We start from the raw sequence: 16,938 nt of genomic DNA, 5'->3' as shown, positions 1-16,938 counted from the left end.
GACAAGTTAAGAAGATGAGTCAGCAGGGCCAAGTGAGTCTTACACACAACTGGTCAGGGCTGGTCATGTATGCATTGAAAGCAGTACCAGCACTACTGGACTTTACTCTTGAGTGAGATGGGAATCCCAAAAGAACAGAGTAAAGGGCTAGCATGGGACTGGGACACAGTGGGCATCAAGAGGAGAAGCTCATGGATATATAATTGAGAACTTAAGGTATAAGGCATGACTCAGGGTAGAACTTCTACACAAAGAAGGAATGGAGCTGGGAAGAAACTGAAGAAGAAACAAAAGCCAGGGAAATCCAGACAAAATCCAGTGATAACTGTGCCTTTGGTGCTGCTAAGCACTGTCAATGTCTTGAGATTTGTACATTTTGACCATGGATTTTCTCCCACAACTCTGTACATAGGGAAGGCAGATTCACCACAAACCATCCATAGAACATCCTCAGTATTCATTCACAATTTCCTTCCTGAAAGTCACTAAGGCCCAGTTAGGAGAAAAATGGCTAAGGTCTCCTTCTGAAGGCCCTGTCTGCCGAAATGTGTGCCTGTTGGCCTTCTTTTGCAGCCCTTTCTGGATCTGTGGGTAGCCACATCCTTATAGAGACCCACACTTGGCTGATAAAGGGGTTCAAAATATGCTACCCCAAAATGTGCCACTCAGCCCTAAGAATTATTTTCAGCAGAAGGCAAATAAGAAAAGGCAGACACAAGAAGAACTCTCTGCTCTTCCCCTATTTATATGAAAACAGAACATAGAGTCCCCTTGTGAAGGTGTTCCTTCCTCCCCTCACGTCCATCAAGGAAGAAAATAATGGCCTTATCATGGGCAATGAGAGGACACTAAAGCAGAGTCTCCACAAGCAAACTTTAATAATGAGCTCCTATCTACCATTAGTTTCCTCTTATATTTGCCACTGGTTAAAGCCTCTCCCTTACCCTGTCACTTACCTACAAATTTATTGTTCTTTTGTTAAGATGCCGTGTAAGCCCAAGTTCCAAACACTTCTTTTGAGTTACCCATCACTGGGTACTCCATGTGTATGTTCAATGCACACATTAATATACTGTTTGTTTTTTCTCTTGCAGAGAAATTTGCAGAGCCCCAACTCATGACCCTAAGATGGGTACAGGAAAATCAATTTCGTCCTCTACACTAGGTACTATAATCTCATTGCAGCAGCCTCCAACTTTTACACATATGAGATTCTTGCTCAAGCATTATTTTGTCATATCATTTTCCTTAACAGAAGCTGGAATATTGAACAAAAAGTCCATAGGGAGGGTACCAAATACTTTTGAAAGTCACCTATCAAAAAAATGTAGGTGATATCATAATAACAACATTTTATCATGTATTCATATAACAATAAATGCCAAATAGAGCAACGAGTCACATTTATCCTTTTCTCTACTATCCACAATGGATAATAATTTGGTTAACATCTACAATGGGAGACAATACTATAACTTCTCTAAGTTTTATTCAACAGAGCAACTGTTTAATAGTTAAGCATTTTATATTTATCAAAGATGAAGACCTTCAGAATAAAATGATCCTTTGTGTTAGCAATTTATAGGAAAATTACTGAGTCATTCCAAATCCTTTGAGAATCAGAGTTCACAAAGAGGAACCATATTCAGTATGCTCAAATAGAATATGCAAATAAAAAAGCAAATAATGATTACTCTGCTTAAAAAACTAACATTCTTGGGACATCTGGGTGGCTCAGTCAGTTTAGTGTCCAACTTTAGCTCAGGGCATGATCTCATGGTCTTGTGAGTTCAAGCCCCATGTTGGGCTCTGTGCTGACAGTACCAAGCCTGCTTCAGATCTTCTGTCTCCCTCTCTTTCTGCTCCTCCCCTACTCATGTTCTGTCTATCTCTCTCTCAAAAGTAAATAAACATTAAAATAAAAAAAAAACCCTAACATTCTCTAGGTAAATATAACTTAGCAAAATTGTTCCAAAACATACTGACTGATCTTTCCCCATTACTGACTTCTACAACATCAAAATCCTAAAAGGACCTTAAAGATGCTAACAAACAAACAAACAAACAAACAAACAAACAAAAACAGAATATGATGATCATTTCCTTTGTTCTGCATAGTAAACACTGGTATTTCCCAAGCTCTTCATGCAACAAAATTCAGAATATTTGATATGATTCAATTATTTCTCAGTAACATCATCCAAAGCATCAGAACATTAGTCTTACTATCTTGTTCAGTGTTCTCATTTTTCAGGTTGGAGATACTGAGGCTGAGGCAACACCTGTGTAGATCTCAGTTCTGGATCCAGTCCTGGGTCCTTTCACAAAGCCTTGCTGCATTCAGAGAGGGCTGGCATTCCAGAGGAAACCTTTCTTAGGCAATCATAATAAGGATGAAGAAATCTTCCAGCAAAGCCTGGCAAATCTGCTTACAACTTGATATCCAGCAAAGGAGCTTCACAATCCCAATGGAGAGCCAGAGGGCTTGAGACAAGTCAAATATACATCTGAGAAATCAGATCCAAGTGTGAAAGCTGTCACTTGTTCCTTATACATACTTTTCTCTACAGCCATTTTTATTTTTGTTTTTCATTGCCTCACCATTTCATCCTAGAGGCATCTCTTAACCTGCATAATTCAGTCACGTGCTCTCTAAATGCCTTCCCCCACAAAGCTGCAGATTTGGGTTTGTCCCTCAGCAAGTCCACCTTCAGTGTAAAGGCATTATTATATCCCCTGCTTTCATACCTCGCCACAGCAGCTTCCCAGAGAACAGGCCCTCCCACTGATCAGGCACACAGAGTTCACAGGCCACAGACCCAGACCCACCCACACAAGGCTCTGAGTCACCACCTGTTTCTTTTCTTCTCAGTTGTAGTTTTCCCCTTCCAATTCCCCACTCTAGAGAATCTCCTCACATCTTACCTGGACAATGTGTGAGGCATTATCTTGTAAGTACAGTTTTCTGTTACCCTGCTATGATAATTTGCATTTTAAATTACTGCAGTAGGGCAGATTTTATCACAAAACTGAATTTCAAAGGAGTGCAAAGTCATGCAATTAACCTGCATAGCTAAAGGATCAAGTAAATTTCTCAGCACTACAGCCATTAACCCTACATATAAAAGTCAGTTCTATGAGGTGGTGGGTGTCAATTTTTAGGACATTTAATGAGGAAGATGACAGCATCTCATCTAATTTTACTAACATTAGTATGCTATTGCATGATATTAGGGAAGGAAAAGCAAATAGTCAAAGAGATTCTTCTGCCTTCAGAAGCAAATGGAAATACGTAGTTCCTTTAAATCACTTCCTTTGTATCATCTCTCTGCATTCAGCTACTTGACAAAAGTCAGAAGGTGTTCTGATTTATGAAAGTAGATATATTCGGAACTATACAAATCTTGTTTAAAAATCCTCCTTATTGGTGTTTTCCAACTGAGAAAACATCAGAGATTAGAGTCCATTTTTAAGTTCTGAGGGAGATAAAGGCAAGTAGATTATAAGGGGAAATAATTCCTATATATGATTATTGCCTTTAAGGCTAGCATCTTCCTAGAGACAAAGAAAATGACACATATAGCCAAAAAAAATCACATGAAGTTTAATTGTGTGATGTGTAGAAAGAAATTGTCCCCATAATCCCATTTAAGTATAAATTTATATTTAATAAAACATTAGATATAAGTGTACCTATGAAAACATAAATATAAGCTGTTACCAAAACAACCAAAAATTTAAAATACTCTCAGTCTGAAAATAGTGTCACTTAGAGTTCCCAATCTGGTGCTCAATACAGAATCTATTTGCAGTTTCAACCTCCTCCAGAAATGTAGTGTTAACTGGTCAGCTAGGAATTTTTCACTCCAAGCCAGTGAGTCTGTCACCAGAGAACTCTCCACCTCTCAAAGATAATGCAACATATATCATAAGACACCTTGTTTTTCCCTAGAAAGTGGCCTGCCTTGTAACAATTTTTTTCTTTTGCTAATAACTTTCTTGCCCTCATCCTCTTTCTATAAAAGCCTTTCATTTTAATCTGGCCATGTGTAGCAACATGGATGGACCTTGAGGGTGTTATGCTGAGCAAAATAAGTCAGGCAGAGAAGGATAAATACCATATGATTGCACGTATAGGAGGATTAGGAGGAACTTAACAGAGGACCATGGGGGAGAAGAAGGGGGGAAATAGTGGGGGAGGGGGAGAGAGGCAAACCATAAGAGACTCCTGAATACTGAGAACAAACTGAGGACTGATGGGGGGGGGAGGGGGGAGATGTGCATGGAGGAGGGCACTTGTGGGGATGAGCACTGGGTGTTATATGGAAACCAACTTGACAATAAACTATTTGTAAAAAAAAAAAAAAAGCCTTTCATTTTGTATAACTTCTTGAAGCCTCCTCTACTTTCTAGATAGAGTTCTGTCCAATTCATAAATCATTTACTAAAGCCAATTAGATCTTCAAATTTACTTTGTTGAATTTTGTTATTTAACAAAGACATGAGTCTTTTTTGGAAGCAGTCAACAGAAAGATGAATATTAGCGTCTTAATCATCTCCAATGGATGGGCTGAAAAACCAAGTCATGGAGTTTTGCAATTTCTTCAACTATCAAATTAGAGCCTAAATGGAGGATAAATCTAATTTTTGTACAGTAACAAAAATATTTATTTACAACTATTTATTCTGGGTTCAGGATACAGAGTTATGGAAATGAATGGTATGGGGCAAGACAGCCTGAAGAGGAGGACTCTTATGCCTTCCTTTCTGTATTTTTAAAATAGGATAACAAGAAGACTAAATGAAACTACACACATAGAGCTCTTAGTACACTGAATAAATATTAGTCATTATCATTATTTTTCAACAGGAAGTATGTAGAAGCTGAGAAAGAATAAATTGCTGTATCTGAATATTGAGATAAGTTCCTCTTTTCGAAGCTTATGGAAAATTTGGGAAGCAGCTTGGAAAAATACTCAATCAGTTCATGACTGTAATATTTATTAGGACTAATAAACTGCTGAAATGTTAAAATAATAAATCCCCAAAGCAGAGAACGCTGGGTAATAATACAATTATGAGGTGTGTGATACCCATTTTGTGTGATCTATGGAGGATGCACTGTGAACATATGGGGTTTGATGACTAAAAATTTTAAGTTCATGGTAAATTGAGATACTCTAAAAAATGAGTTTGATTTTCACTTTGTAAATTGTTTAAAAATAAGTGTACCTTTTTTGTGCTCATAAAAATAACTCCTCTTTATTACAGGATGTTTTTTTTTAATATTTTTATTTATTTCTAGGAGAGAGAGAGAGACAGCGTGAGCAGGGGAGGGTCAGAGAGAGAGGGAGATACAGACTCTGAAACAGGCTCCAGGCTCTGAGCTGGCAGTCAGCACAGAGCCCGATGCGGGGCTCGAACCCACGAACTGCGAGATCATGACCTAAGCGAAAGTTGGACGCTTAACCGACTAAGCAACTCAGGTGCCCCAGGATGTTTGAAAAAATAAATAAAACCTTTCCTATCTTGAGATAACTACTATTACAATTTGGGTGAACTGCTTTACATTTTTATATAGTAAACATGAATTAAATTAATATAACTAGGATCATGCTTATATTGAATTTTGTGCTGTGTGCTTCATTTCATGTAAAATTGCATTTTGAACATCTTTCCACATTTAAAATTATTTGAAGATCACTTTATTATAGGCAGTATCTATTATATGGACGTATCATTGTTTATTTAACCCACCTTTCTTTTTTAAGTTTATTTATTTATTTTGAGAGAGAGAGAGAGCAAGCAAGCATGGGGGAGGGGCAGAGAGAGAGGGGGAGAGAGAGAATCCCAAGCAGGCTCTGCACTGTCAGCACAGAGCCTGACATGGGGCTTGCTCTCATGACTGACTGTGAGATCATGACATGAGCTGAAATCAAGAGTCAGATGCTTAACTGACTGAGCCACCCAAGGACCCCTTAACCTACCCCCTTTATAAATGCTACAAATAATAATAATGTAATGAATAATCTCATAGACACAAAGATATATTTCCACACTATTGACTATTTTGTGGGGCTGCATTCTGGAAGTGAATGTAAATTTTCCAGCCTATGTTCTTATGCAGAACTTTTCTAGGGGTGGGTACCCTTGTACCTGTCAAGACCCTACTGCAATGCCTGGCCTCACTACTCAAGCACCTGCAATTTTAGTTAGTTTATTAGACCTAAAAGAAAGCTCACTGTTGTTTTCATTTGCATTTTTTGTATTATTAGGTATAAGTAAGACAATTATATCACTTGTATTTCCTAGTCTGTGAGTAGACGAAATGTGCCATTTGCCCAGATTTCTCTTCAGATTTGGCACTATTCTTGTCACAGCACTTTTTTTCTATTACAGTTATGAAACCTCTGACTAATGTATTTTTGTAAGCCAGTTTTCTATTTGTAGTGTCTTCCTTTTATCTCTTTGTGACTTTTTTGACATGCATGTTTTAACAGTCATCAAATGCAGCAGGCTTGGAACCTTGCCTCTTTTGTGAGGCTTAGGGGACAGCCCTGAGCTAAGCTTCTGCTCTACCACCATTCAGTGACTCACCTGTTTGGGGTCTCAGCTTCTCATCTTTAAAACAAATGAGTTAACCTGTCCAACTCTTATCATTTCCAGATCAGAAAAAATAAATTGTGTCACGACTTTATTATAACAAGCAAAACTCAGTTGATCCTTCCTAAATTTAAATAATAAATACTGTCAAAAACAATTAGATGACTCTTGAAAATCAGATCTCTCAGAAAAACTCAGAAGCAGGATTTATGTTTACTGCAAACTTCAGATTTTTCTTTAAGGACTTTAAACATGGTTAATCTATGTTAATTTTACTCTGAATATCCCAGAGCATAGAAATTTTAGAAATGAATTCTTGTCTAGTTTTGGAGATTCTTGTGATCTGGCTCCCAGGATATCATGGGATATTATAAACACTGATAATGAGCTCTAACCTAGGAGTTCTGGTCTCAGAGTAGAAACTAACACTTTCCCTTTTTTACTGGGGTGAAAGGAAACACAATCCATTATTTGGAGGCTTTATAGTCATCAATATAGTGTTAAGCTTTTTGACTGTGGTCTTTGGGAAGTAATTACTTCCTTTTCCTTCATCTTAACTCACACCAAATGCTGAGTTTGCTGTGGGCAGGAGGTGAGCTTAAGACAAATGGCTTGGACTTCATTTGTGGTTGACCTTTTATATCCTGTGGAGAGGCATATCTTATACAGTGCCTTATTTAACCAAACATTCCTCCCCCTGGAGTGGTTAGAATCTAATGGTGACTGGTTTCTCTTCCCTCACTAATTTTCAAAAGATTTCAGAGAAAACTGGTTGTCAATAGCTTATAATTCTCTGAGTTGAATCTCAATTGTCAAATGTAATCCAAAGTGATTTTCACAATGAAATGCTAACCTTTTCATTACTTTCCCTAACTTAGTAATGAAGATATTTATGGGCAAAACCAATGATGGATGTTAGGTAATAAGCTAGCCACCCATGTATCCAAATGTAAATAAAATTGCTGAAAATGAAGATAATGAGTTAATGATCAGAAAACAGAATATTAATGGGACCATGATATATGCCAGACACTGTTAGCTACTTTAAATATGAGGGTTTCATTAAATTTTAATAGCAAACATATGAAGAATGGGGTTATCACTTTTAGTTCATAGGTATCTGAATTTCAAAGACTATTAACTTACATTATGCACTAATAAATAAATTCTCAAAACAGTATGTCTCCATCTGATTCCAAAGCCCATATTCTTTTATTGCATGATGCTACTTGTGTCAGTACTCACACAACAGTGACCTAATACTAAGACCTCACCATATTTATTGGCATTTGAAAAAAAATTGGCTGTTTTGATCTCAACCATATACAGGACTGCTGTGTTGCTTACTGAAATGAAACATTCAAAACTAGAGTTCAACAAGAGAGGAAGTGATAGCAAACCCATTTGGACAATAAGTCATTAAGTGAGGATAAATATGCTAAAATAAATTGAACAAATTGTTCACAAACATTCCATTTGCACCTCCAGAATATATTTTCTTTTTCTCATTTAATCACATAGATACAGAGCCCAAGTCCACTGTAAGTTGCTCTCATGATGTGGGGATGAAGTAAGACTACCATGCTTTCAAAGCTTGACATTATTTGAGGGTTGGATCTCAGATAAGTACTGCTAGATTAAGTGGTGGGTCCACTGTTGCATGTTTCAAGTCATACACTATCCTTTACTCTGTACAGTTCATTTATTATTTGAAAAATGAAGCCAACAATTTATTTTTAAAAAATTTAAGATTTTGGAGGGGCCAAGATGGCAGAGCAGCATGAAAGTTCTCAGCTTCTCTCATCCCTGAAATGCAGCTAGATCAGCACCAAACCATTTTACACACCTAGAACCCTGATCCGAGGATTAATACTATAATCTGGATAACTTGAGTCACAGAACTCGGCAACATTCTGTGAACTGTATAGTACAGAGAGGTGAACTGGAGGAGAGAGCTGTGGAGGATAGGGAATTGACTTTGCAGACAAAAGACAGAGAAAGAAGGGAGAGTCCGGGAAAAGCATTCCCCCCAAAAGTAGCTGGAGAGAAAGAAAAAGGGTAGGAATACCCACTTGTTCAAGTGATTGAACAAGAAAGGGAGAAAGGAGAGGGTTTCAATACCACTAAGACTCTATAAACAAGGGAAAGCAGTGTCAGAAATTCTACAGCTTAATATCTGGCAGTGCTCTGATAGGAAAGGCAAATCCCCAGGAGCAAGCAGCAAGGTCCAAGGGGTCCACGGGCCTCATTGGGAGCGGTGGTTCCTCTGCTAGGAGGTCACTGCCTCCCCAAAGGCAAAGGTCCCAGAAGACCCTAGAGAGCAGCCACATTTGCTGGTATTGGAACCAAGCACCAGTTGTGTGTTCTGTTTTGCCATAATCTCTAAGCCTATACTGCCATGCAATTACATGAACTTTTTTCTGTGGCAAGCAAGCACCCTGCCACAATATCTGAACCTCTGTAACAGCACGACCACACCAACATTCCTGGCGGCAAGCCAGCACCTGGCCATTTGCTTGGCGAGACCCTCCCCCAGAGGGTCAGAGAATGACCAAGCCACAGGACTCTTAGAGGTGAGGGGATTGGAAACACAGTCCATTATGAGATATAATTCAGGAGGGAGGTACCACCTGGGGGGCTGATGGCTTGGACTCAGACAGTGTAGAAGCGGGGAGTGGATGGAAGCCAGAGACAAAGGATAGGTGCTTGATTGCTGGTCAGTGAGAGTACAGAAGTCTGGTACCAGAGACTGGGAAGCTGGATGATGCGATTTTCAGCTCTCCCATGCATGTGCATACATGCTTATCAGGGTCACACAGATTCATCTCAGTAGCTAGGCAGCACCATGTGGTGGAGAAGGGAGCCATTACACCATGCCCCGACCAACTGCACCAACCAACCTCAGGCCCTAGAGGAGCAATATGATTCTCTCCGCTTGTTTAGCATACAGACTATAAAGTGCTTCACAGTTAGACTTCTAGGGGAAACTGGATGTAATTCATTTGGATTTCATTCTGCTCATCGATCCATTTATTTGTTTACTTTTTCTTTTTCTTATTCTTGAATACAGAAAGAGAAAAAATATTTCTATTTTTTGTTTGTTTAAAAATTATTTTTTTACTAATTTTTAATTTTTTTGGTAAATTTTTAAATTCTATTTTACTTACTTCATTTCATTTTATTATATTTTGTTGTATACATCTTTTTACATTTTAAATATTTTCTTTTTTTTCTTTTCTTTCCTTTCCCTTTTTTCTCTATTCTGTGAAGCTTCTTCCAACAACCAGACCAAAACACTCCTAGGATCTAGCTTCCTTTATTTGATTTTCCATCTTGTTTTTAATTTTTTAAAATTTTCTATTTTATTAATTCTTTTTATTCCTCCAAAATGACAAAAAGAAGGAATTCACCCTAAAAGAAAGAACAGGAAGAAATGACAGTGAGGGACCTAATCAACACAGATATAAGCAAGATGTCTGAACCAGAATTTAGAATTATGTTAATATAAATAATATCTAGGATTGAAAAAAACCATAGAATCCCTTTCTGATGGAGTTAAAAGATGTAAAATCTATCAAGATGAAATTAAAAAGGCTATCACTCAGATGCAATCTTCAATGAATGCCACGGCAGTAAGAATCAATGAAGCAGAGCAGCAAATCAAAGATATAGAGGACATTATGGAGAATAATCAAGCAGAGAAAGAGAGGGAAGCTGAGGAAAAAGAGCACAATATAAGAATTTGAGAACTCAGTGACTCATTAAAAAGGAATTACATCAGAATAATAGGAATCTCAGAATACGAAGAGAGAAAAAAGGGTAGAAGGTGTATGCAAGCAAATCATAGCAGAAAACTTACCTCACTTGGGGAAAGACACAGGTATAAAAATCTAAGAAGCACAGAAAACTCGATTAGATTCAAGAAAAAGTCACCATCATCAAGCCATATCATAGTCAAATTCACAAAATTCATAGACAAAGAAAGAATTATGAAAGCAGCAAGGGACCAAAAAAAAGTCCTTAACTTAAAAGGGAAGACAGATCAGGTTCACAGCAAATCTATCCACAGAAATGTGGCAGGCCAGAAAGGAGTGGCAGAATATATTCAACGTGCTGAATGGGAAAAATATGCAGCCAAGAATTCTTTATCCAGCAAGTCTATTTTTCAAATAGAAGGAGAGAAAAAGAGTTTCCCAGACAAACAAAAACTAGAGGAGTTTGTGACCACTGAACTAGCCTTGTAAGAAATTTTAAGGGGGACTGTATGAGAGGAGAGAAGATGAAACAACAACAACAACAACAACAACAACAACAACCAAAAACCCAAAAGCAACAAAGACTAGAAAGGACCAGAGAACACCACCAGACCTCCAACTCTACAGGCAACACAATGGCAAGAAATTCATTCTTTCAGTACTCACTCTAAATGTCAGTGGACTAAGTGCTCCAATCAAAAGACATAGAATGACAGAATGGATGAGAAAACAAGATCCATCTATATGTTGTTTACAAGAGACCCATTTTAGACCTAAAGACACCTTCAGATTGAAAATAAGGGGATTGAGAATAATCTATCATGCTAATGGTCACTAAAAGAAAGCTGGAGTAGCCATACTTATATCAGACAAACTAGATTTTAGAATTAAGACTGTACCAAGAGATGAAGAGGGCATTATATCATAATTAAGGGGTCTATCCACCAGAAAGATATAACAATTGTAAAAATTTATGCCCCCAAAAGTGGAATGAATAAATATATAAGTCAATTAATCACAAACATAAAGAAACTCATTGGTAATAATACCATAATCAATGCTATCAAAACCAAAACAAACTAGGAGCTAGTTCTTCGAAAGAATTAACAAAATTGATAAACCCCCAGCCAGTTTGATCAAAAAGAAAAAGAAAGGACCCAAATAAATAAAATCAAGAATGAAAGAGGAGAGATCATAACCAACACTGCAGAAATATGAACAGTAATAAGAGAATATTGTGACCAATTATATACCAACAAATTGAGCAATCTGGAAAAAATGGACAAATTTCTAGAAACATGTAAACTACCAAAACTGAAATCAGGAAGAAATAGAAAATATGAACAGACCCGTAACCAGTAAAGAAATAAAATTAGTAATAAAAAATATCCCCAAATATAAGAGTCCTGAGCCGAATGGATTTCCGGGGGAATTCTACCAAATATTTAAAAAACAATTAACACCTATTCTTTTGAAACTGTTCCGAAAAATAAAAATGGAAGGAAAATTTCCAAACTCATTCTATGAGGCCAGCATTACCTTGATTCCAAAACCAGACAAAGACACCACTAGAAAGGAGAACTACAGACCAATTTCCCTAATGTACATGGATGCAAAAATTCTCAACAAGATACTCACCAACCAGATCCAACAATACATTAAAAGAATTATTCACTATGAACAAGTGGGATCTATACTTGGAATGCGGGGTTGGTTTAATATCTGCAAATCAATCAATGTGATACATCACATTAATTAAAAAAAAAAAGAATAAGACCCACACAAGCCTCTCAATAGATGCAGAAAACATTTGACAAAATACAGCATCCTTTCCTGATGAAAATCCCTCAAGAAAGTAGGGATAGAAGGATCCTCAAGATCATAAAAGCCATATAGGAAAGACCTACTGCTAATATCATCCTCAATGGGGAAAAGCTGAGAGCTTTCAACCTAAATTCAGAAATATGACAGGGATTTCCATTTTTGCCCTTGTTATTCAACACGGTATTAAAAGTCTTAGCCTCAGCAACCAGACAACACAAAGAAATAAAAGGCATCAGAATCCACAAGGATTAAGTCAAACTTTCATGCTTTGCAGATGACATGATAGTCTATGTGGAAAACCCAAAAGGTTCCACTAAAACACTGCTAGAACTTGTCAATGAATTCAGCAAACTCACAGGATATGAAATCAATGCACAGAAATTGGTTACATTTCTAGACACCAATAATGAAGCAACAGAAAGAGAAGTCAAGGAATCCATCCCATTTATAATTGCATCAAAAACCTTAAAATACCTAGTAATAAACTTAATCAAAGAGGTGAAACATCTATACAATGAAAACTATAGAAAGCTTATGAAAGAAATTGAACACACACACACAAAATGGAAAAAATGTTCCATGCTCATGGATTGGTAGAACATTGGGTGTTATATGTAGGCGATGAATCACTGGATTCTATTCTTGAAATCATTATTGCACTACATGCTAACTAACTTAGATATAATTAAAAAAAATAAATAAACTTTTAAAAAACTGAAAAAATTTTAAGTATGATGATGGTAACATAAAAAAGCTGATCATCTATAAGCTTGATTTTTAACAAACTTTACTCAAGTGTCACATCTTACAAGCATATTCACCTGGTAGTTTGAGTACAGAGATAATGAAAAAAGAAAGATGGAAGTGAGAAAGGAATAAACCTTCTTCATCAGGAAAAGGGTTCATTAGCAAAGAAACAACCAAGAAGCTTCTAAAGATAACCCATGTACTTTCTGAAGGAAAACACCATCACGGTGGGCATCAGCCAGCAAATGGAAGACCCACAAGTAGAACAGCACATAGAATGTCACAGAGAGCACACTGTAAAGCTATTTTGCCAGCATTTTCAGGAAAGATGAAGGAATCCCTTTACAAATGCACACTTCAGGGAACAGCAACTGACAGATTTGACCCTCATTAGGGAAGATGCACATGTGAATAAGGGACTGGAGCGAGGACCCTCCCAACATCTAATTGATTACAAAACATTTGATTATGCCCATAGTAATTGAGTATGTGTAATAAACAGTTTAGTTATATTGTAGTTAAAACCACCTGATCTCAGATGGTGAGGGAGTTCTAAATTCCCAAGTCAATTTCCTCATCTCTCTTCTCTGAACTTCCATACAGAGGATAAATATATCAGAGTTAATAGTTGCCTTATTTAGAATGATAATCAGCTGGCATCTGCCCAAAATGCTTTGATAGTAAAAGACTATTCCCTTAATCTGGCAGAATTCCAGGCAACAGTCAAATTCTGTGTGATATTTTAGGTAAAGCACCTATGACTGCCACCAGCTGAGCTCTAGATCTGGTTTTGCCTTTTCTAGCCAAATAACACTCTCAGGAACCTCATTTCATAACCTGCAAAGTGAGATAAAACCAGGTAAGTCTACCACACACATATATTATGATGATAAAATGAAATACTGGCATGACCACACTTTGTAAATAAGGAATTTTTAAAATATTTGAAGTAATGTCACCAAGATGGTGACATAGTGTTTCTGACATCACTCTCACTCACAAGAAGAGCAACTAACATCTATGCAAGAACACCCCTGAGAGAATTTTAGAACATGGAAGTAAGAGTCAATAACTCCTTGCACCTCAGAGATGAGAACAGACTGTATTGGAAGGGTGAGAGTTGTAGCTTCACACTGACCACAGTGTTCCTCCCCTAGACCAGTGTAGCATGACAGACAGGCTTCTCCTGACCTTCAAGTTTTTCCAGTGGGAAAAGAACCCAGAGAGGAGGGACAACAAGCCTCCCTAGCATACGGGTAGTTTTGTAGGAGCCCTTACTCTTACCTCACACCAGGGCATGTCAGGGATCCTGTAGGGCCCAGCCACTGGGAATCTGACTGTGACAAAGAAAGGAGGGGCTTGTAATAACCAGCACATGGATCGTGGGAAACTGAGTTCATACCTACAGTGCTCAAGTAGAATCCTAACCAGTGGCTTTGCTCATCTGCAGAATGAAGTCAGGGGCACACTGACCAGGGAACTAGCAGGGTATAGAATCTGACTTATTTGGATCCTCGAATGACAGATTTTGCTAGCCATAGAGCTGGTTTGCCCAGGCCTAAGCAAGTAGCTGAATCATAGCCTCACCTACTATGGAGAGTGTCTTCCAGCCCCATTTGACCAGAAAGGCCAGGAACAATCCCTAAAAGCTGTGTGGCCCAGGGGCACTTGAGACAAGTGGAAGGCAGACATAGCTGATTGGCCCAGAGCAAAGACATTACTAGCAAACATACCCAGAAACCCAAACTAAGCTGACTGATGAACAACTGTCTCTGTAAAAGCAAACCTGCAAAGTTTAGAAAAGGAACCCCATTACTCAAATGTACATATATCAATGCAAAATGTCAAAGATCTCAAAAATCAGGTAAATCAGGTAAATCACACCAAAGGAAGGTAATAAAGCTCTAATAACTGGCCCTAAAGAAATGGAAATCTATGAACTTTCACCCCCAAAATTCAGAATAATCCTTGGAAGGAAATTTAGTGAACTATGAGAAAATACAGGCAACTAAATGAATTACAAAAACCAGTCATGAACAAAATGAGAAGCTCAGCAAGGAAATCACAACTATCAAAGAATGAACAAAAAACAAACAAAATATGGAAAAATATAATAAATGAACTAAAGATTTCAATATAGAGCTTTAAAAGTAGACTCAATCATGCAGAAGAAAGAATCAGTGACTCAGGACTTTGGAAATTACCAAATTAAAAAAGCAAANAAAAAAAAAAAAAAAAAAAAAAAAAAAAAAAAAAAAAAAAAAAAAAAAAAAAAAAAAAAAAAAAAAAAAACAACCAGAATGAAAAACAGTGAAGAAGTCTACTGGAATCATGGGAAACAATAAAAAGAAACAACATTCGCATTATGGAAATTCCAGAAAGGAGAAGAGAAAGAGAAAGGGACAAAAAGTATATTTAAAATCATAATGGTGCAAAACTTCCTGGACATGGGGAGAGAAATGGACGTCTGGATACATTGAGACCCAAAGAATCCCAAATAGATCGAGCCCAAACAGGGCTTCACCAAGACAAGTTAGAACTAAATTGTCAAAAGACAAAAACTAAGGAATAATTTTAAGAACATTCAGAGAAAAGAGAGAAATCATGTAAAAGGGAAGCCCCATAAAACTATTGGTATATTTCTTAACTTTTTAGGGTTGGAGAGAATGGGATGACATATTCACAATATTGAAAGAAAATAACTGTTAACCAAGAATCCTATACTTGGTGAAGCTGTCTTTTAGAAACAAAAGTGGAATAAAGACTTTCCTGAACAAACAACAGCTAAGAGATTTCATTACCATCAGACCTGCTTTAGAAGAAATATTAAAGAGAGTTCTTTGAGTGGAAGTAAGACAACACTAATTAACATTGTAAAACCAAATAAAGGTAGCACAAATGTCCCTGGTAATGGTAAATACAGTCCAAGTAGATTCTGCCATATGGTAATAGTGGTACAGAACTCACCACTCTAGTTTAAAAAAAAGTAAAAGAACATAGCAAAAATGACCATAAACACAATAATCTGTTGTTAGCTATGCACATACAAATTATAACAGTAATAACCTAAAATGTTAGGGGGAGAAGAAATAGAAATATAAAGGACAGGGATTCTTTTGCAACTAAGTTGTTATCCATTTAAAACAGGATGTTATAAGTTAAGGATTTTTGTATAAGCCTTACGTTATCCACAAGGGAAAATCTTCTAGTAATTATACAAAATAATATGATAAGTCAAAGCATAACTGACACAAAAACACTAAAACAAAAAAGACAGCATAATAAGAAATAAGAATGGCTCCCTAGAACAATCAGAAAACAATTAACATTGGCAATAGTGAGTCCTTATTTATTAATAATAACTTTATTTTTTTCTTATTTTTAATTTAATTTTGAGAGAGAGATGGAGTGAGCGGGGGAGGGTCAGAGAGAGAGGGAGATACAGAATCTGAAGCAGGCTCCAGGCTCTGAGCTAGCTGTCAGCACAGAGCCCTACGAGGGGTTCGAACTCACCAATTATGAGATCATGACCTGAGCCGAAGTTGAATGCTTAACAGACTGAGCCACCCAGCTGCCCCAATAATAACTTTAAACAAACAATAAATTCTCCAATCAAAAGATATAAAAAATAAGACTGAAAATATGCTGCCTACAAGAGATTGACTTTTGTCTTAAAGATACAAATACACTGAGAGTGAAGGGATAGAGGAAGACATTTCAAGCAAATGGTAAACACTCCTGCCTCTAAAAAAGCAGAGGTAGGATGGAGAAAGGGCACCCTCCTACACTGTTGGTGGGAATGTAAACTGGTACAGCCCCTCTGGAAAACAGTGTGGAGGTTCCTCAGGAAACTACCAATAGAACTCCCTTATGACCCAGCAATAGCACTGCTAGGAATTTACCCAAGGGATACAGAAATGCTGAGGCATAGGAGCACATGTACCCCAATGTTCATAGCAGCACTCTCCACAATAGCTAAAACATGGAAAGAGCCTAAGTGTCCATCAAC

This window comes from Hyaena hyaena, unplaced genomic scaffold (assembly GCF_003009895.1).
Source record: "Hyaena hyaena isolate Hyena2069 unplaced genomic scaffold, ASM300989v1 scaffold_1623, whole genome shotgun sequence".
NCBI lineage: Eukaryota > Metazoa > Chordata > Mammalia > Carnivora > Hyaenidae > Hyaena > Hyaena hyaena.
This window is presented reverse-complemented; position numbering follows the sequence as displayed.